This window comes from Pristiophorus japonicus, unplaced genomic scaffold (genome assembly GCF_044704955.1).
Source record: "Pristiophorus japonicus isolate sPriJap1 unplaced genomic scaffold, sPriJap1.hap1 HAP1_SCAFFOLD_113, whole genome shotgun sequence".
Taxonomy (NCBI): Eukaryota; Metazoa; Chordata; class Chondrichthyes; family Pristiophoridae; genus Pristiophorus; species Pristiophorus japonicus.
This window is the reverse complement of record NW_027250788.1, coordinates 1,426,955-1,449,346: the sequence shown is the minus strand read 5'-3', so window position 1 is coordinate 1,449,346 and position 22,392 is coordinate 1,426,955. Positions and strand designations below refer to the sequence as shown.

Sequence of the window (22,392 nt, the reverse complement as noted above, 5' to 3'; positions counted from 1 at the left end):
ATAGACTGGCTAAAGAATTAGAAAAGTTAAAATAAAAGCTGAAGAATCAGGAAAGAGAAGCTGGAGTCACAGACAGGAATGATACCTCGGTTCAGTAGCTGAGGTCGGGGGTAGATACCGCAGGTGAGGGAGGATCCCTATAGGGATGCCGTGCTTCAACCACACATATCGTTCCTTTAGGACCCTTACTTCAGGATAGGGGTGGCCATACCCTTATCGAGGCTTGTGTGGAAGGGCAGCGTGAAATGGACACCGAGTCAGCCGGACAAATGAAGGTGCTCCTGGAGGTAGGGGATTCCCCTCTTCAGAGACAGTTCCCCAACACCCCAGATACACGAGGAGCAGTTACTGAACAGTCAGAGATGAAAGCAGTGGGAGAAGCTTGTTCAGAAACATTTAAATTTTCTGTAGGAATGGGCTGTCTCAGAACTGATGAGATGTTCAGTGAAAAGCTCAAATGTGGGAGTTACAAACATGATCTTAAAGGATGTGAAATAGAAGTTGGATTGTTGCAAATGTCGAGAGAGTGAATTACAGCAGTTCCGAAGGGTGAACTGAGGGAAGGACTGGGTCTCTCGACTGACTATTCAGCATTTCCGTCATCCTTCACTGCATGTTGTTACACTTCTCCCACAAAGCAGAGGAAATTGTTAAAACCTGTGCAGAGGGTAACAGACTTAGTCGAAGACATCGATTGTGAGTTTACATTTCTGAATGTAAACAGCATGGAATTCAGTTGGAAACATGAAAAATTGAAAATTGACTTTTAAGTAAAAATGGATATGGTGATCACAGACCAACGGACTTTAAAATGGCATCCTGAGAATCTGAATCTACAAGAACCCTACTTTGACCCGAAGCGTGCTGCTATTTGGAAGAAGGAAATACGGAAATGGAATACAACATTTCAACAGCTACAGAGTTTGAATCAAGCAATCGTTGTGGACATTAACCATCACACTGCGGAAATCGAGAACGTGCACACAACTTTGGACGAGATTGGACATGTGAGCTGGTGGGAGTCATTGTTGGGATGGAGCCCGACGGCAACAGGTGTGATGAACACAATGATTTACGCTGTCCTTATGCTGGTGCTGGTTCAGCTGGTCGTGCTGGTCATTTTGATTTACTGCGGATGGCGTGATGGAAAACAAGTTCTACAACTGGACAATGCTGTTGGACGAGATCAAGCCACCATGCAAATGTATGTTACCCAGATAAGACCTGCAGAGAGACGAGGAGAAGAAGTAGGTGAATGTGGGAGCACAGTCCCGCATTGCTGAACTCTTTGCTTCAGCACGCAGTCTGAAGTTTGAATTAAAAAACAGGAAATTGAAGTTTGGATGGAAAGACTGTTAGACAATGTGGTGCCTTCAGCCATTGAAATGAATAACTGGTCATTGTCTGTATGTTAAATATTTGATTGTACCTTTGTTACTATTTAATGACATCTGTCGGTTAAACAAGCAATATTAAGTCTGTATGTTAAACAATTCACAAAGCCGTTTGCTGTGATTGTCTAAATGTAAAGAAATAAGAGTATAAAGATGAGACTCACACACGCAGATACCAGAGACACTGGACATTCGGAAGGTGTGTGTCTCAAACAGCCACGGAAATCGAAGCAAGCTGCCTTTGTGAAGTGTTCTCAGTAACTTTCATCCTTGGTTTGTTTGGTATGAATGTTTAAATAAAAGACCAGATCCTGCCTTTACTACAACTGAATGTGTGCGGGTAATTCGAGGTTAAAAGCAACGAAGCAAAAAGAGCAAGACAGCCGTTTACAACATTTTGTAACAGGTAACTGATGGTTGAGCACACGATTTGATAACGAGACTTGTAGATCAAGCATCAATGACAAAGGCAACAAAACTGCCCACCAGCACCAGGTGTCTTTCACTTGTTTGTCCAAAATTTTCAGCAGCTGGGACAACAAGGAATCAGGTTTCACCGAGATTTGAACTCAGATCCCAGAGTGCTCACCATTACACTATGGAACCAACCATGGTAAAATATTTGAAACAATTCTCAAAAACAACAAAATCATCTCCAACAGTACACTTTGTCTCGGCCTTTTCTCATCCACACCATCAGTTTCCTCTCTTTGCTCTCTGCTAATTATCGATGCAGAACAATTCACACAGATGCCATCGAGGCTCTGGTTTTACAAGTAGCTGTTTCTGTTTCACACTGTTCATCACAGCTTGGACTTCAGTCTTGCCAGGTAAAAAGTGCGTTGGCATTGCAATGTATTCATGTAAAATGCTTGGCATGGAAAGAAAATGCAAAGTTTTGTCGAGTTAGCGAGTCGGTGACGAAGTTTGGGGTTGATGTGCGTCGCTTTCAATCTTTGAAATTTCACCAAGCAAAGAAACGGTGAATAGAACTGTCCCTGTTAGCATTGTGTTCGCGTTTAATCACAGAAATATCCGCAGTCAGGAGCTGACAAGGAATTAGTACCTAATACCGGCTTCGGGACAATCAGAATACTTCGTCACAGACAAGGCACCGGAAGGCTGGAAGGTAGATCACACCGGTTGTGGGAGAGCTGGTTGGCAGTGACATGGAAGTGTCTGCAGTGTGTGGGACCAGACTGCTTCCACACATCCACAATGAATGTCCCACCCTTTACTTGGGAAAAGTACAACTGAGAGTGGACAAGTTCCATCCCGGTCAGAGCAATCTGAAGCTTTAACTGACTGACACCCTGGTTTGGGATGTCTTGCAGTGTGTAATTGCGTCATTCACTGTGGCACAATGGGTTAGCACGTTCGGCTGTTAACTGAAAGTTTGGTGGTTCGAGCCCACCCAGGGACGATGCATTTAACTGTTTTTCCCCGTGGATTCGGTGCTGCACGATTCCAGGTTGTCATTGTGCGTTTTGGCTGCGCGAATATATTCCACAAAATTGCCAGCTGTGCTGTTATCCAGTGAGTTCCCACTCCAGTATTTTTATGAGCATTCAGTTTGAGTGTATACAGAACTGAACAGAGATATCAGAAAATTTAACAAGCTTGTGGGACATTGTTTTTTGTTAATATTTAACCACTAATATGAATAAATCCATTTCTTCAAATATTTAATTGAACATGTTTTCAAAATGTTTCCGCGCAGTTTTGAACCAGGGACATTTCGCGTGTGAGGTGAATCTAATAACCACTATATTGCGGAAACACTACAGCAATGTTCGGAACATAACCAGAGCTTTAACCTACACAGCTGGCCTATACTTCAGGACCTGGTTTTATGAGAATAGAGTGATGGTGCTATATTTAGGAAGGCTGTGATTGTGGCAGGAATTGGTCTAGTTTTTCCCAGACTTTACACATAGGAACAGGAGGTGGCCATTTAGCAGAGAGTGGTTAGGATCTGGAATGCACGGCTTGAAAGGATGGTGGAGGCAGACTCAATCTTATCTTTCAAACGGGAGCTGGATCAGTGTCTGAAGGAACAACCATTGCAGGGCTACAGGCAAAGGGCGGGGAGTGGGACTCGCTGTGAGTCGGCACGGGCTCGACGGGCCGAATGGCCTTCCGTGCTGTAACCATTCCATGATTCTATAAGTTAGTGGCACATTTCACAGTGTGGATGGAAGCAGAACATTGCAAAGGGACATGGATTGAGTCGGCAAAACTAGAGGCATCTGATTCAGGAGATTCGGGGGGCGCGGAAATTAGGAAGTTTAATGACTTTGAAAGGAACATTTTTGTTTTGTGCAGTTACGGTCAGAGAAATGTTTGTGAAAGGAATTTTTTGAACAGAGGAATGCAGCATTTAATCTTCTGCCTTAACACTTCTTCCTGGGTGTCGGGGTCACATTTCTTTTCGAGGTTATTCTTCTCAAAAATGAGTTAGATGTAGTCCTTCAGACTAGGGGGATCAAGGGCTATGGCGAGAAAGCAGGAATGGGGTATTAAAGTTGCATGTTCAGCCATGAACTCATTGAATGCGGTGCAGGCTCAAAGGGCCGATGGCCTACCCCTGCACTTATTTTCTGTGTTTTCTATGTTTCTTGAATTTATATTTCCTTTGGTGTTTCACAATAACCAGTGCTTTGCTCTAAAGCCTTTCTCACTATTTCCCCAGTCTCCTGTTGATGTTACCAGCAATGAACATTTTGAACCAGACACCGAAAACACACTGTGGAAATTGGGACATGCTTTAACAGTTAACGTGGCGCTCGAAACCCCAAATTCGAGATTAAGAGTCTCATGCTCGACCGATTTATCTCGCGGGGCTTCTACCAAATAGACGTTTTTGTCGTTGATTGCAGCCAGGCGCCTGTTGGCTCCGCCCCAGATGTTTAAACTTGCTGTCAAGGAACTGACAGGATCTTCTTGAATGGTGGACCAGGCTCGAGGGGCCGAATGGCCTACTCCGGCCCCTAATCCTTACATGTTTATGACCTTATGACCTTTCACAGGAGAACAAACTCGCCCCTGAGCATGCATGAGGAGAAAGCTCCAGAAAATATTCCCACCCGGTGAGCTTTCGCGTGTGAGGCGAACGTGTTAACCGTTACACTGCGGAAACATCTCCACTTTCAGCACCCGGTCAGACGGAAATGTTAAGCGAGCAGGTGAACTGCTGAATCCCACTTTGAAGGAGTTGATCGTGGTGTCAACAATGAGTTTCACTTAATGATTAAAAATAAGAAATGTCAGATTTAAACACAGACCTCGAGAGAAGACTGCAACCTGAACACAGCACCTGAGACCGCTCGGCCATCCTGACTATTTAATGCTGTATGTGGCCACCTGCAGGTTGATTTTGAACTTTTGTATCCTGTCACATGAAATAAATGAGGGCAGCAGGTGTATCTCTGCCTGACACCGGGGAAACAGTGAGACAGACCTTGGAGCAAGGGTCTGGTTATTGCCAAACAGCAAAGAATATATTAATTCTGGAAGAACAATATCTAAAAGTACAGTAACCCTGATGTGATTTAAACACGCTACCTTCGGAACTGAAATCAGTCACGCTACCATTGCGCCACGAGGTCTACGTCATAAGATTCAGATGTTCGTCTATATGAAGGTGTCACAATACAAGGAGCTTTAAAATCTCCGCCCATTCCCACCTGGTGTCAGAAGCAGCGCTCACCTCCCAGTCACTGTATGTTTTTTTCTAAAACTTTTGTGTTGCTTTCATGGGAAAACATCATTAATTAAACCCTCACCTTCTTTTGCACAATGAAAGAAATGCTAACTGAGGGACAGTCGATACTTCAATCATTTGTCCTGTGCTTTGGGGAGCGGGCAGGGAAGTGGACCTGAGTCCATGATCGGATCAGCCATGATCGTATTAAATGGTGGAGCAGGCTCGAGGGGCGTATGGCCGACTCCTGCTCCAATTTCTTATGTTCTTATGTTCTTCTGCATGTTGACCCATTTTACACACTGTATTCTAGGATCTGGTTCAAAATCTTCATTGCCGATGACATCAGGAATCTGGGGCAACTTTTGTCAAATTTAACAGCACCGGTTATTCCGACCATGCACAGAAAATAGAATCAGTAGTGAAGATAAAATCCCACGGTGCTCATTTTCATATTCAACGCAGTAGGATTTCAAATAAAGTTTAAGAATTTTATAGTGAAAAGATTTGGAAGTGTTACTTGTATTTGTGTCTATAATTAAACTTTGTGGCGTCTGACTCCCGTTCATGCCTCTGCTGAATAAGAAAGGAGGGTTTGACGTTGACCAGACTGCACTGCCCCTGATATTTGTGAGCTCATCCTTTATATTCAGTGGTTTCTCGCCCTTTGATGGGCTGCAGTGTGGCGGATATCACGTTGGCCTCACACACGAAAGGTCCCCGGTGGATCCGTTTTCTCTCACTGAAAGTTATCTATTTATTGAAGTGAAATTAAGAGCAATTAAGGAATAAGGGATCACTTTTGCCAGGAAAATAAATAGCAAATAAATACAGCAAATGCTGGAAATCTCAGCAGATCAGGCAGCATTTGACAGGAGACGAAACTCGCCTCTGATTGTTCCTCTATAGCAAGTTAAAACATAATGCTCCTTCCCGGGATCGAACCTCATACCTTTAATGTGCACTGCAAACGTGATAACCACTGCACGACAGAAACCTCTGGCACAGCTGGCACAACAGAGGGGAGCTGACCAGTGAGCTTCCTCTGTGCTGATCGGGAATGTGTTGGCTCACCTGAAACAACTTCTGTCCCATACTGAAAGTTCTCAATCCTTCTACTCCACTGCCCTTTACAGAAATGTCGCGGATCACCCAGCCACCGTGTTCACTTCCACATCCTCACAGTGGGGCCACAGAGGTTCCTACCGTCTCCCCGCCATCAGCGAACTCGCCCTGTTTACAAAATTAAACCCGGAACACGTGCCCGGCAAAGGGCAGGAGAAGCCAGATAGTCTGTAGGATCGGTCTATCACAGAAAGTATTGGTATTCATGGTGATTACAGTAATTATTAATCGTCTCACAGAACTCAATTATTTTTATGCGATGAATTGATCGACAATTAAAACCAGGTTAGTGCACCGGATCTTAACCCCTCGACCACCAGGGAACAGTTATGATACATGTAGATATATTTATACATATTCTTATTTGAACCTGAATATCAACGGCGAGCTATCTAGACCTCATGGTGCAACGGTAGTGCGTCTAACTTTGAGTGAGAGACATTGTTCCACAGTGACACCCATTTCATCTTTTGTTCCCTTTTAAACACTAGAGACTGAGACAGGGGGAATAAATAGAGAAATAAAAGCACAGGGATAAAGACAAGAGGAAGAGAGAAGGGGAAATATACTGTCACCATCCAGAACTAATGCAGAAACCCCTCTGCTGTGCTCGGGCTGGCCACCCACAGCCTGGATACACTAACGGTACAACACCAGCGGCAGGTCGGGGCCATAAAAGGAACGGCGAGCGGCCCTGGGAGCAGCTTGGAGGTCCCGGGAGACTACTCCAGGGATCAGCGCGAGCTGATGCAGGAGGGCGGCGGCAGCGAAGAGTGACGTCATCAAGATCCAGGTCGATTATTGGAGCGTGGGCAGATACAGCAGGAGCGGCGAGATCGTTGCGAAGGAGCGGCGAGTGACTGTGGAGGGATGTGATCAGGGCCCAGGGGAGGCATGAGTTTGGGGCCAGGGGCCCAGGGTTAGCACGGGCCAGCCCACACTGCGATATGTGTGCGCACAAGGTCCGTGCAGCAGAACTGGTCTCCAGTCGACCTGCTTAACCCTTGCCACTGGACCAAGACGTCGCTCTGTCAAGCCCGTGTGATGGCTGGGGTGCAACGGCCATCACAATTTTTAAAAATCCACGCACAGATATCTTCCACCCTTCGGGATGTAGTTCGGGTCCTTCATTGAAACACCTGTGAACTCATCCTTTTTCGGCGTGGAAGCAAGTCATCCTCGTTTCGTGGGACCACCTATGATGATGATGATAATGATGGATACATTAACGTCCCAACAGCTCATTGACTGCAGGAGTGGGACCGTGCGGCGCTTTAGAAGACATGTCGAAAAGGCAAAGTCACTGATTCCGTCTCATGTGCTCCTCCGATCAAGAATAACAACACACACTAAAAATGCTTCAATAATGGTTACACTTTATCTCCGTGCAGCCTCTACAGTCTGAAGACACCACAACGGTAGTGCGAATACATTCTTCCCATCAAAGTTCTATTTGTGCTACTTTGTTGTGGCAACTCTTTATTGCAGTCAGCAAGATATCCCTTGAGATATCGGGTAAAACTCATGCTTTTCCTTTGGCAATGCTTTTAAGAATCTGAGAAGATTTGACTGGAGGTTTATTAACAGATAGCACTTCGTAAGGCCTTTATCTCCATATTTTCTAAGCAGTTGGCTCGTTGGTCTAGTTGTATGATTCTCACTTTGGGGTTGTTACTTGAAATTTCCGAGAGATACCGGGCGAGCCCTTTTTTTGCCGTGAATTTTGAATTTGCATCGAACTTTGGCAAAGAAGCACTTGCATTTCTGCAGCGTCTGTCAGGAGCTCATAACGCCCTAAAGCGCTTTACAGCCGTTGAGTTACCTTTGAAATGTTGTCACGTGAGGAAAGATGTGCCAAAATCACCCCAAACGAACCTCAACTCTTTGTGAAGGAGTTCATAGAATCATAGAAGTTTACAGCACAGAAGGAGGCCAATTCGGCCCATCATGTCCACGCCGGCCAACAAGAGGCTATCCAGCCTAATCCCACTTTCCAGCGCTCGGTCCATAACCCTGCAGGTTACAGCACTTCAGGTCACATCCAAGCACTTGTTAAATGTGATGAGTGTTTCTGCTTCTACCACCCTTTCAGGCAGTGAGTTCCAGACCCCCACAACCCTCTGCGTGCAGAAATAAATAGGTGCAGGCGAAGGCCATTCGGCCCTTCGAGCCGCACCACCACGGAGAATGAATCAGTTAATTCAGAGTCCATGGTCCAGAACTTAAAGAAGGGTAACTTTGAAGGTATGAGGCGTGAATTGGCGAGGATAGATTGGCGAATGATACTTAAGGGGTTGACAGTGGATGGGCAATGGCAGACATTTACAGGCCACATGGATGAACTGCAACAATTGTACATCCCTGTCTGGTGTAAAAATAAAAAATGGAAGGTGGCTCAACCGTGGCTATCAACGGAAATCAGGGACAGTATTAAAGCCAAGGAAGTGGCATACAAATTGGCCAGAAATAGCAGCGAACCCGGGCACTGGGCGACATTTGGAACTCAGCAAAGGAGGACAAAGGGTTTGATTAGGGCAGGGAAAATAGAGTACGAGACGAAGCTTGCAGGGAACATTAAAATGGACTGCAAAAGCTTCGATAGATATGTAAAGAAAAAAAGGTTAGTAAAGACAAATGTAGGTCCACTGCAGTCAGAATCAGGGGAAGTCATAATTGGGAACAAAGAAATGGCAGACCAATTGAACAAGTACTTTGGTTCGGTATTCACCAAGGAGGACACAAACAATCTTCCGGATATAAAAGGGGTCAGAGGTTCTAGTAAGAAGGAGGAACTGAGGGAAATCCTTATTAGTCGGGAAATTGTGTTGGGGAAACTGTTGGGATTGAAGGCCGATATATCCCCAGGCCTGATGGTCTGCATCCCAAAGTACTTAAGGAGGTGCCTTTGGAAATAGCGGATGCATTGACAGTCATTTTCCAACACTCCATAGATTCTGGATCAGTTCCTATGGAGTGGAGGATAGCCAATGTAACCCCACTTTTTTAAAAAGGAGGGAGAGAGAAAGCAACGAATTACAGAACGGTCAGCCTGACATCAGTAGTGGTGAAATTGATGGAATGAATTATTAAGGATGTCATAGCAGTGCATTTGGAAAGAGGTGACATGATAGGTCCAAGTCAGCATGGATTTGTGAAAGGGAAATCATGCTTGACAAATCTTCTGGAATTTGTTGAGGATGTTTCCAGTAGAGTGGACAAGGGAGAACCAGTTGATGTGGTGTATTTGGACTTTCCGAAGGCTTTCGACAAGGTCCCACACAAGAGATTAGTGTGCAAAGTTAATGCACATGAGATTGGGGGTAGAGTGCTGACGTGGATTGAAAATTAGTTGGCAGACAGGGAGCAAAGAGTAGGAGTAAATGGGTACTTTTCAGAATGGCAGGCAGTGACGAGTGGGGTACCGCAAGGGCCCTCGCTGTTTACATTGTACATTAATGATTTAGACGAGGGGACTAAATATAGTGTCTCCAAATTTGCAGATGACACTAAGTTGGGTGGCTGTGTGAGCTGCGAAGAGGATGCTTTGAGGCTGCAGAGTGACTTGGATAGGTTAGGTGAGTGGGCAATTGCATGGCAGATGAAGTATAATGTGGATAAAGGTGAGGTTATCCACTTCGGTTGAAAAACAGAGAGACAGACTATTATCTGAATGTTGACAGATGAGGAAAAGCGGAGGTGCAACGAGACCTGGGTGTCATGGTACATCAGTCATAGAAGGTTGGCATGCAGGTACAGCAGGCGGTTAAGAAAGCAAATGGCATTTTGACCATCATAGCGAGGGGATTTGAGTAGAGGGGCAGGGAGGTGTTACTACAGTTGTACAGGGCCTTGGTGAGGCCACACCTGGAGTATTGTGTACAGTTTTGGTCTCCTAACTTGAGGAAGGACGTTCTTGCTATTGACGGAGTGCAGCGAAGGTTCACCAGACTGATTCCCGGGATGGCGGGACTGACATATCAAGAAAGACTGGATTCACTGGAGTTTAGACAAATGAGAGGGGATCTCATAGGAACGTTTAAAATTCTGGCGGGTTTAGACAGGTTAGATGCAGGAAAAATGTTCCCAATGTTGGGGAAGTCCAGAACCAGGGGTCACAGTCTAAGGATAAGGGGTAAGCCATTTAGGCCGTGATGAGGAGAAACTTCTTCACCCAGAGAGTGGTGAACCTGTGGAATTCTCTACCACAGGAAGTTGTTGAGGCCAATTCACTAAATATATTCAAAAAGGAGTTAGACGTAGCCCTTACTACTCGGGGGATCAAGGGGTATGGCGAAAAAGCAGGAATGGGGTACTGAAGTTGCATGTTCAACCATAAACTCATTGAATGGTGGTGCAGGCTCGAAGGGCCGAATGGCCTACTCCTGCACCTATTTTCTATGTTTCTACGTTCCAATCGGATCATGGCTGATCATTCAACTCAGTACCCCTTTCCTACTTTCTCTTCATACCACTTGAGCCCTTTAGCCATAAAGGCCACAGCTAATTCCCTCTGGAATATATCAAATGAACTGGCATCAACTACTCTCTGCGGCAGAGAATTCCACAGGTTAACAACTCTCTGAGTGAAGAAGTTTCTCCTCATCAGTCCTAAATGGCTAACCCCTTATCCCTTAGACTCGGACCCCTGGTTCTGGACTTCCCCAACATCGGGCACATTCTTCCTCCCTCTAACCTGTCCAGTCCCGTCAGAATTTTATATATTTCTTTGAGATCCCCTCTCATTCTTCTAAACTCCGGTGAATACAGGCCCAGTCAATCCAGTCTCTCCTCATATGTCAGTCCTGCCATCCAGGGAATCAGTCTAGTGAACCTTCGCTGCACTCTCTCAGTAGCAAGAACATCCTTCCTCAGATTAGGAGACCAAAACTGAACACAATATTCCAGGTGAGGCCTCACCAAGGCCCTGTACAACTGCAGTAAGACCTTCCTGCTCCAATACTCAAATCCCCCAGCTATGAAGGCCAACATGCCATTTGCCTTCTTCACCGCCTGCTGTACCTGCATGCCAACTTTCAATGACTGATGTACCATGACACCCAGGTCTCCTTGCACCTTCCCTTTTCCTAATCTGCCGCCATTCAGATAATAATCTGCCTTCACGTTTTTGCCACCAAAGTGGATAACATCACATTTATCCACATTATGGTGCATCTGCCATGTATTTGCCCACTCACCTAACCTTTCCAAGTCACTCTTCATCCTCTTAGCATCCTCCTCACAGCTCACACTGTCACGCAGCTTAGAATCACCTGCAAACTTGGAGAAATAACACTCAATTTCTTCATCGAAATCATTGATGTATATTGTAAATAGCTGAGGTCCCAGCACTGAGCCCTGCAGCACCCCACTAGTCACTTCCTGTCATTCTGAGAAGGACCCATTTATCCCGACTCTCTGCTACCTGTCTGCCATCCAGTTCTCCATCCATGTCAATACCCCCAATATCATGTGCTTTAATTTTGCACACTAATCTCTTGTGTGGGACCTTGTCAAAAGCCTTGTGAAAGTCCAAATACATTACATCCACTGGTTTTCCCTTGTCCATTCTCCTTGTTCCATCCTCAAAAAATTCTAGATGATTTGTCAAGCATGATTTCCCTTTCCTAAATCCATGCTCACTTGGACTGATTTTGTCACTGCTTTCCAAATGCTTTGCTATTTCATCCATAATAATTGATTCCAGCATTTTCCCCACTTCTGATGTTAGGCTAACCGGTCAATAATTACCCGTTTTCTCTCTTCCTTCTTTTTAAAAAAGTGCTGTTATATTAGCTACCCTCCAGTCCATAGGAACTGATCCAGAGTCGATAGACTGTTAGAAAATGATCACCAATGCATCCACTATTTCGAGGGTTACTTCCTTAACTACTCTGGGATGCAGACTATCTGGCCATGGGATTTATCAGCCTTCAATCCCAACAATTTCATGAACACAATTTCCTGACTAATAAAGATTTCCTTCAGTTCCTCCTTCTCGCTGGACCTCGGTCCCTGAGTACATTAGGAAGGTTATTTGTGTCTTCCTTCGTGAAGACAGAATCAAAGTATCTGTTTAACTGGTCCGCCATTTCTTTGTTCTCTATTATAAATTCACCTGATTCTGACTGCAAGTGACCGACGTTTGTCTTCACTAATGTTTTTCTCTTCACACATCTATAGAAGCTTTCGCAGTCAGTTTTTATGTTCCCAGCAAGCTTCCTCTCATACTCTATTTTCCCACTCCTTATTAAACCGTTTGTCCTCCTCTACTGAATTCTAAATTTCTTCCAGTCCTCAGGTTTGCTGCTTTTTCTGGCAAATTTATAGGCCTCTTCCTTGCATTTAACACTATCACTAATTTCCCTTATTAGCCACGGTTGAGCCACCGTCCCCGTTTTATTTTTTCTCCAGACAGGGATGTACAATTGTTGAAGTTCATCCATGTGATCTTTAAATGTTTGTCATTGCCTATCCAGCGTCAACCTTTTAAGTCTCATTTGCCAGTCCATTCTAGCCAATTCACATCTCATGCAATCGAAGTTACCTTTCCTTTAGTTCAGGTCCCTAGTCTCTGAATTAAATGTTTCAATCTCCATCATAATAAAGAATTCTACCATATTATGGTCACTCTTCTCCAAGGGGCCTCGCACAGCAAGATTGCTAATTAGTCCTTTTTCATTACACATCACTGAGTCTAGGATAGCCAGCCCTCAAGTTGGTTCCTCGACATATTGGTCTAGAAAACCATCCCTTATACACTCCAGGAAATCCTCCTCCACCGTATTTCTACCAGTTTGGTTAGCCCAATCTATATGTAGATTAAAGTCGCCCATGATAACTGCTGTATCTTTATTGCACGCAGCCATAATTTGTTGTTTGATACTGTCCCCAAACTCACTACTACTGTTTGGTGGTCTGTGCACAACACCCACTCGTGCTTTCTGCCCTTTGGTATTCTGCAGCTCTATCCATACAGAGTCCACACCATCCAAACTAATGTCCTTCCTTAATATTGCGTTAATTTCCTCTTTAACCAGCATCGTTCCCCGACCTCCTTTTCCTTTCTGTCTATCCTTCTTGAATGTTGAATACCTCAGGATGTTGAGTTCCCAGCCTTGGTCACCCTGGAGCCATGTCTCTGGAATCCCAATTGTAACATATTCGTGAATTGCTGCCTCTGAGTGAATTCATCCACCTTATTACGAATAACTCGCATTGAGGCACAGAGACTTCAGGCTTGTCTTTTTAATACACTTTGTCCCTTTCGAATTTTGCTGTAATGTGGCCCTTTTTAATTTTTGCCTTGTGTTTCTTTGTCCTCCACTTTTACTTTTCTTCTTTCTATCTTTTGCTTCTGCCCCCATTTTACTTCTTTCTATCTCCCTGCATAGGTTCCCATCCCCCTGCCATATTAGTTTAACCCCTCCCCAACAGAACGAGCAAACATTCCCCTAGACATTGGTTCCGGTCCTGACCATGTGCAGACCGTCCGATTTGTACTGGTCCCACCTGCCCCAGAACCGGTTCCAATGTCCCAGGAATTTGAATCCCACCCTCCTGCACTATTCATCAAAGCATATATTCATCTGAGCTATCCTGCATTTCCTATTCTGACGAGCTCGTGGCACTGGTAGCAATTCTGAGATTACTACCTTTTAATTTAATTCCTAGCTCCCTAACCTCAGCTTGTAGGACCCCATCCCGTTTTTCCCTATATCGTTGGTACACCACGACAGCTGGCTATTCACCCTCCCCCTCCAGAATGCGCTGCAGCCACTCCGAGACATTCTTGACCTTTGCACCATGGAGGCAACATACCATTCTGGAGTCTCGATTGCAGCCGCAGAAACATCTATCCATTCCCCTTACAATAGAATCCCCTATCACTACAGCTCTCCCACTCTTTTTCCTGCCCTCCTGTGCAGCAGAGCCACCCATGGTGCCATGGACTTGGCTGCTGCTGCCTTCCCCTGATAAGTCATCTCCCTCAACAGTACCCAAGGTGGTGTGTCTGTTTTGCAGGGGATGACCGCAGGGGACTCCTGCACTGTCTTCCTTCCACTGCTCTTCCTGATGTTTACCCATTCCCTCTCTGCCTGAGTAACCTTTAGCTACGGTGTGATCAACTCACTCACTGTGCTATTCACGACATCCTCAGCAATGCGGATGCTCCAGAGTGAATCCGTGCGCAGCTCCAGTGCCGCAATGTGGCCTGTCAGGAGCTGCAGATGGATACACTTGCTGCACATGTTGTCATCAGGGACACTGGAAGCGTCCCTGACTTCCCACATAGCACAGGAGGAGCATGACATGTGTCCGAGCTCTCCTGCTATGACTTAACCATTAGATTTACTTAATTTGGCAACAATTCCAAAGTTTCCTTGCTGCTAAGAACAAGAAGAAATCAAAGAAACAGAAAACTACTCACCACTCAACCAGCCAATCACTTACCCTCTTGGCTGTGACATTACCTTTGATTACTTTTGACTTATTTCTTACTTTTGACCCTGCACCAGCTGTAGCTCGCTGCTCGCTGCTCCTCCAGCCGCTGCTCCTCCGACTGCCGCCGATCCCCGGACTCCCGCTGGGCCTTTATAGGCCGCTGCTCACACCTCCTCCGGTCACTGCTCCTCCGACTTTTGGAAACAAATAATTCAGTCAGGCAGAGTCTGCATGGATTTATGCAAGGGAAGTCATGTTTGACAAATTTGCCGGAATACTTTGAGGGTGTAATGAACAGGGTGGATAAAGGGGAACCAGTGGATGTGGTGTATTTGGACTTCCAGAAGGCATTTTGACAAGGTACCACATAAAAGATTACTGCACAAGATAAAAGTTCCCGGGGTTGGGGGTAATATATTAGCATGGAGAGAGGATTGGCTAACTAACAGAAAACAGAAAGTCGGATAAATGGTTAATTCTCTGGTTGGCAATCAGTAACTAGTGGGGTGCTGCAGGAATCAGTGCTGGGACCCCAACTATTTATAATCTATATTAACGATTTGGATGAAGGGACCGAATGTAATGTAGACAAGTTTGCTGATGATACAAAGATGGGAGGAAAAGCAATGTGTGAGGAGAACACAAAAAATCTGCAAAAAGACACAGCCAGGTTAAGTGAGTGGTGAAAAATTTGGCAGATGGTGTATAATGTTGGAAAGTGCAAGGTTATGCATTTTGGCAGAAAAAATCAAAGAACAAGTTATTAGTTAAAAGGAGAAAAACTGCACCGTGCTGCAGTACAGCGGGAGCTGCGCGTACTTGTGCATGAAACAAAACAGGTTAGTATGCAGGTACAGCAAGTGATCAGGAAGGCCAATGGAATCTTGGCCTTTATTGCAAAGGGGATGGAGTATAAAACAAAGAAGTCTTGCTGCAGTTATACAGGGTATTGGTGAGGCCAGACCTGGATAACTGCGTGCAATTGTGGTTTCCATATTTAAGAAAGGATATAGATGCTTTGGAGGCAGTTCAGAGAAGGTTCACTAGGTTGATTCCGGAGATGAGGGGGCTAACTTATGAGAAAAGGTTGAGTAGGTTGTGCCTCTACTCATTGGAATTCAGAAGATTGAGAGGTGATCTTATGGAAACGTGTAAGATTATGAGGGGGCTTGACAAGGTGGATGCAGAGAGGATGTTTCTGCATACAAACCTTTTGTGTTTCATGTACAATGACCCCCAGGTCCCTCTGCACCGCAGCATTTCTTAATCTCTCCCCATTTAAATAATTATTTGCTTTTTTATTATTGCTACCAAAGTGGATAACCTCATATTTCCCACATTATACTCCATCTGACAAATGTCTGCCCACCCACTGAGCCTATCAATATCGCTTTGCAGATTGTTTGCGTCCTCCTCACAACTTGCTTTCCCATCTATCTTTGTATCATCAGCAAACTTGGCGACATTACAAACATGCAGAGCACAGAACAAATTATTGACGTAGTGACTTTCCCTCAGTTAGTATTTCTTTCATTGTGTAAAAGAAAATTATCGAATCATTAATTGGGTTATCGCATGAAAGCAAAATAAAAGTTTAACGAAAATAATTGGCACATTTGAAAGGAACATTTTTGTTTTGTGCCGTTTCGGTCAGAGAAATGTTTGTGAAAGGAATTTTTTCAGAAAAAGGGATTCAGCATTTCAGCTTGTCGCTGAACACTTCTCTCTGGACACTGCACTAGGCAGCAGTTTCCGTAGTGTGGCGGTTATCACGTTCGCCTCACACATGAAAGGTTCCCGGTTCAAGCCCGGGCGGAAACATTATTTTTGAAACAAAAACTGGGTTTAAATGTTCATTGCTCATGTGACAATGGCCTCCTTCTGTGCTGTAAACTTCTCTGATTCCATGAAGAACATTTAAAACCAGTCTCCTAAAATACAGAGTGTGTAAAATCAGAAAGGGAATAAAACTTCCTCAATGATTAAAGTTTCACAAATTATTAAAATGAAGTTGTTGAAGTTTCGACTGACCCTCAGTGATCATGTTAGCATTTCTTTCATTCTGCTCAACAATGCTGTCGTTTAATACCAGCAGATCTAAGCCGCATTTCAAACCCAGAAACAACTCATTCATTATTCACCCTTCCCAGTTCCAGTGCACAGAGAGTTATTTATACTCCATCCCAGAAACTCAAGTCCAACATCTGACATTCCTTATTTCTAATTACTAACTCATTTATTTTGATACCACTCTGAAGTGCTTTGGGTCATCTATGTAATTTAGTTAAATTACTTCACTTTAATTAATAACGGTGGTCGCAAAATGAATTCCCTAACTGGGAATCGAACCCGGGAAGCTGAAGGGATCGGAATGGTTTTGTGAAGCATTTGAAGATGCTCTCTAAATATCTCACACTGCTAATTTAAAAACACGGTTACGATTTGTTCCAATGTGAAAGAAGGGGATTGCAATGACAACAAAAACACCAGGCAGTGACTGCATTAAGACCAATTCAAACTTTTCACAAAGTTGTTATCACAAATAACAGCTGAGCTAAAGTTGGCACTGACCAATGGGTAAAAACATCGCATTATAACCGATGAGCTCACAAATATCAGGAGCAGTGCAGTCTGGTCAATGTCAAACCCCTCCTTCCTTATTCAACAGAGACATGAATGACAGACAGACGCCACAAAGTTTAATTAAAGAGCGAAGTACAAGTCACATTTAATTTCCAAATCCTTTCACCATAAAATTCCTTCACTTTATTTCAAATCTTACTGCGTTGATTCTGAAAATGAGCACCATGTGATTTGACCTTGAATACTGATTCTATTATCTGTGCACGGTCGGAATTACCGCTCCAGTTTTGAGCCCAATTTGACAAAAGTTGCCCCAGATTCCTGGTGTCGTCAGCAATGAATATTTTGAACCAGACTCCTAAAATAGTGTTTTTTATATGAGTTCACAGGATCTGGGTGTCACTGGCAAGGCCAGAATTTATTGCCCAACCGTAATTGCCCTTGAGAAGCTGGTGGTTGTTGTGTATCTGTAAAGCATGCACTCCCATGTTCCACCACCAGGGAGCTCATCCCTTGAAGTCCCAAGGGATCTCAGCATCCCTTTGGAGCACTGTATATAAGCCGGCCCCCAAGGCCTGTTCCTCACTCTGGAGTGTCTTATTAAAGACTGAGGTCACTGTTACTTTAACCTCACTGTGTGCAGCCTCATCTGTTTTAGGAACACAATACCTGGCGACGAGAATACGAATCCAACGCAAAGATGCAGCAAACTGTGGGCATCCTGGAGAAGTTCTCGAAGGGTGAGGACTGGGAAGCCTATGTCGAACGGCTAGACCAGTACTTTGTAGCCAACGAGCTGGATGGAGAAGGAAGCGCTGCAAAAAGGAAAGCGGTCCTCCTCACAGTCTGTGGGGCACCGACCTACAGCCTCATGAAGAATCTTCTGGCTCTGGTGGAACCCACAGATAAGTCATATGAGGAGCTGTGTACCGTGGTTCGGGAGCATCTTAACCCAAGGGAGAGCTTTCTGATGGTGCGGTATCGGTTCTCCAAGTGCCAGCGATCTGACGGTCAGGAAATGGCGAGCTACGTCTCCGAGCTAATGCAACTTGCAGGACAATGTGAGTTTGATGGCTGCCAGGAGCAAATGCTCAGAGACTTTTTTGTACTAGGCAAGAGACCATCCTACGAAAAATTTTGACTGGAGAGACACCGACCCTCAATAAGGCCATTGCGACAGTATAGGCGTTTATGTCCACCAGTGATAACACCCAACAAATCTCTCAGCACACAAGTGCTAGCAATGTTCATAAATTAACTGGAACTGTGTTTGCGAGCAGAAATGTACAGGGCAGAACCCACGAGTTTGTAACTGCCAGCAGGCCTCAGGTGATCCAGATGACTCAGAGTCCCCAACGAAGAATAAATGCAAGGCAATTCACAGCTTGTTGGCGTTGTGGAGGCTTCCATTCAGCCTATTCATGACGCTTCAAAGGGTATGTTTTCAAGTGCTGTAGAACAATGGAGCACCTCCAATGAGCTTACAAACGAGCTGCAAGCTCTGCAAAACCTGCTAACCACCACGTGGCGGAGGAAGATCGGTCCATGGTGGATCAAAGCAACTTAGAGTCTTCGAGAGAGGAGGCAGATGCTGAAGTACACGGGGTGCACACATTTTCGACGAAATGCCCACCTATTATGCTGCATATAAAATTGAATGGCTTAGCCGTAGCCATGGAACTGGACACTGGCGTCAGCCAATCCATCATGAGTAAAAAGATGTTTGAGAAACTGTGATGCAACAAGGCATTCAGTTCAGCCCTGAGCCCCATCCACACGAAACTGAGAAAATACACCAAAGAGCTTATCACTGTCCTGGGCAGCGCCATGGTCAAGGTCACCTACGAGGGCATGGTGTATGTACTGCCATTCTGGATTGTCCCGGGCGATGACCCCATAGTGCTTGGAAGGAGCTGGCTGGGCAAAATCCGTTGGAACTGGGATGACATCCGAGCGCTATCACATGTCGATGAGGCCTCATGTATCCAGGTTCTGAAAAAATTTCCTTCCCTTTTTGAGCCAGAATTTGGAAACTTTTCCGGGGCAAAGTTGCAGATCCACTTGGTCCCAGAGGCACGACCCATTTACTACAAGGCGCAAGCAGTACCTCACATAATGAGGAAGAGAGTGGAAATGGAGCTGGACAGGCTGCAACTCGAGGGCATCATCTCCCCAGTGGAATTCAGCGAGTGGGCCAGCCCGATTGTTGCAGTACTCAAAAGTGCTGGCACAGTCAGGATTTGCGGCGATTATAAAGTAACTATTAATAGTTTCTCGCGACAGGACCAATACCCGCTACCCAAGGCAGACGACCTAATTGCGACGCTGGCAGGAGGCAAGACGTTCACCAAGCTCGACCTGACTTCGGTTTACATGATGCAGGAGCTGGAGGAGTCTTCGAAGGGCCTCACCTGCATCAACATGCACAAGGTACTATTCATCTACAACAGATGCCCGTTTGGAATTCGGTCGGCTGCAGCGATCTTCCAGAGAAACATGGAGAGCCTACTCAATTCCGTACCACGCACAGTGGTCTTTCAGGACGACATATTGATCATGGTTCGGGACACCGCTGAGCACCTACAAAACCTGGAGGAGGTCCTCCAGCGACTGGATCGCGAAGGGCTGTGGCTGAAGAGGTTGAAATGTGTCTTCATGGCAACAGAAGTGGAGTATTTGGGGAGAAAGATCGCAGCGAAGGCAGAGGCTATCAGGAACGCATCCAGGCCACAGAACGTCATGGAGCTGCGGCCGTTTCTGGGCCTCCTCAACTATTTTGGTCACTTCCTACCAGGGTTAAGCACCCTTTTAGAGCCCCTACATGTGTTATTGCGCAAAGGTGAGAACTGGGTATGGGGAAAAAGACAAGTAATTGCTTTTGAGAAAGTCAGAAACATTTTATGCTCCAACAAGCTGCTTGTATTGTATAAGCGGTGTTAAAGACTTGTGCGAGCAAGTGACGCGTCGTCGTACGCATTCGGGTGTGTATTACAACAAGCTAACGTTGCGGGGAAGTTGCAAACTGTCGCCTATTATTCCAGGAGCTTGTCTAAGTCCGAGAGGGCCTACAGTATGATTGAGAAAGAGGCGTTAGTGTGTGTGTTGTGGTAAAGAAAATGCATCCGTATCTGTTTGGCCTCAAATTTGAGCTGGAAACCGATCACAAGCCCCTCACATCCCTGTTCACTGAAAACAAGGGGATAAATACTAATGCCTCAGCCCGCATACAAAGGTGGGCACTCGTGCTATCAGCGTATAACTATACCATCCGCCACAGGCCAGGCACCAAGAACTGTGAGAATGCTGTCAGTCAGCTACTATTGCCCTTTACAGGGGTGGAAATGGTGCAGCCTGCAAACTTGTTGATGGTGGCGTAGCCCGCAGACGTGTTGATGGTCATGGAAGCGTTTGGAAATTGTAAATCAACTGTCACAGCCCGCCAGATTATGACTTGGACCAGCCAAGAGTCTCTGCTGTCCCTCATAAAAAACTGTGTACCGCATGGGAGCTGGGCCAGCATCCCCGTTGAAATGCAAGAGCTAATCAAGCCGTTCCAGCGGCGAAAGGACGAGCTGTCCATTCAGGCAGATTGCCTGTTGTTGGGTAACCGCGTAGTGCTACCAAAAAAGGGCAGGGAGACGTTCATCTCGGATCTCCACAGCACACACCTGGGTATAGTAATGATGAAAGCGATAGCCAGATCCCACGGGTGGTAGCCCGGTATCGACTCTGACTGAGAGTCCTGTGTATGGCAATGCAGCATATTGCTCAGTTGAACAACGCGCCCAGAGAGGCACCACTAAGTTTGTGGTCCTGGCCCTCGAGACCATGGTCGAGGATCCATGTCGACTATGCGGGCCCGTTTCTCGGTAAAATATTCCTGGTGGTGGTGGATTCTTTTTCAAAATGGATTGAAAGTGAAATAATGTCGGGAAGCACCGCCACCGCCACCATTGAAAGCCTGAGGGCCATGTTTGCCACCCACGGACTGCCTGACCTACTGGTCATTGACAACGGTCCATGTTTCACCAGTGTCGAATTTAAATAATTCATGACCCGCAACGGGATCAAACATGTCACCTCGGCCCCGTTTAAACCAGCCTCCAATGCGCAGGCAGAGTGGGCAGTGCAAACCATCAAACAGAGCCTTAAACGAGTCACAGAAGGCTCACTCCAAACCCGCCTGTCGCGAGTACTGCTCAGCTACCACACGAGACCCCACTCGTTCACAGGGGTGCCCCCGGCTGAGTTATTCATGAAAAGGACACTTAAAACCAGACTCTCGCTGGTTCACCCCAACCTGCATGATCAGGTAGAGAGCAGGTGGCAGCAGCAAAATGTAAACGATGGTCGCGCCATTGTGTCACGGGAAATTGATCTGAATGACCCTGTGTATTTGCTAAACTATGGACATGATCCCAAGTGGATCGCAGGCACGGTGATAGCGAAAGAAGGGAATAGGATGTTTGTCATCAAACTGGACAATGGACAAATTTGCAGAAAGCACCTGGAACAAATGCGGCTGCGGTTCACAGACTGCCCTGAACAACCCACAGCAGACACCAGTTTTTTCGAGCCCACAACAGACACCCAAAGGATCAACGACACCACGCCGGACCAGGAAATCGAACCCATCACGCCCAACAGCCCAGCAAGGCCAGGCTCATCCAGCAGCCCTGCAGGGCCAAAAACGCGCCAGCCCAACGAGGGCACAGCCAACATTCCCGACCGCGTCACCTTGTAAATAGTTTTCATTTGACTTTGCGGGGGGGAGTGATATTGTGTCTCTGTAAAGCATGCACTCCCATGTTCCACCACCAGGAAGCTCATCCCCTGAAGTCCCAAGGGATCCCAACATCCCTTGGGAACACTATTTCTAAGCCGGCCCCTCAGGCCTGTTCCTCACACTGGAATGTCTTATCGAAGACTGAGGTCACTGTTACTTTAATCTCACTGTGTGCAGCCTCATCTGTGTGAGGAACACAATAGTGGTGAGGAATCATCTTGAACCGCTGCAGTCCGTGTGGTGAAGATGCTCCCACAGAGCTGGTAGGGAGGGAGTTCTAGGCTTTTATCCCAATGACGATGAAGGAACGACCGATATACTTCCAAGTCAGGATGGTGTGTGTCTAAATCTAACAATGG

At 45.7% G+C, this 22,392-nt stretch overlaps 1 non-coding gene across 1 annotated transcript; it reads left to right on the top strand.

Moving 5' to 3' along the window:
• The first annotated feature begins 16,412 nt into the window (after positions 1–16,412).
• Positions 16,413–16,485, top strand: trnav-cac (transfer RNA valine (anticodon CAC)). The gene has a single exon. It is a non-coding gene; the product is annotated as a tRNA-Val (tRNA).
• Positions 16,486–22,392: the final 5,907 nt, after the last annotated feature.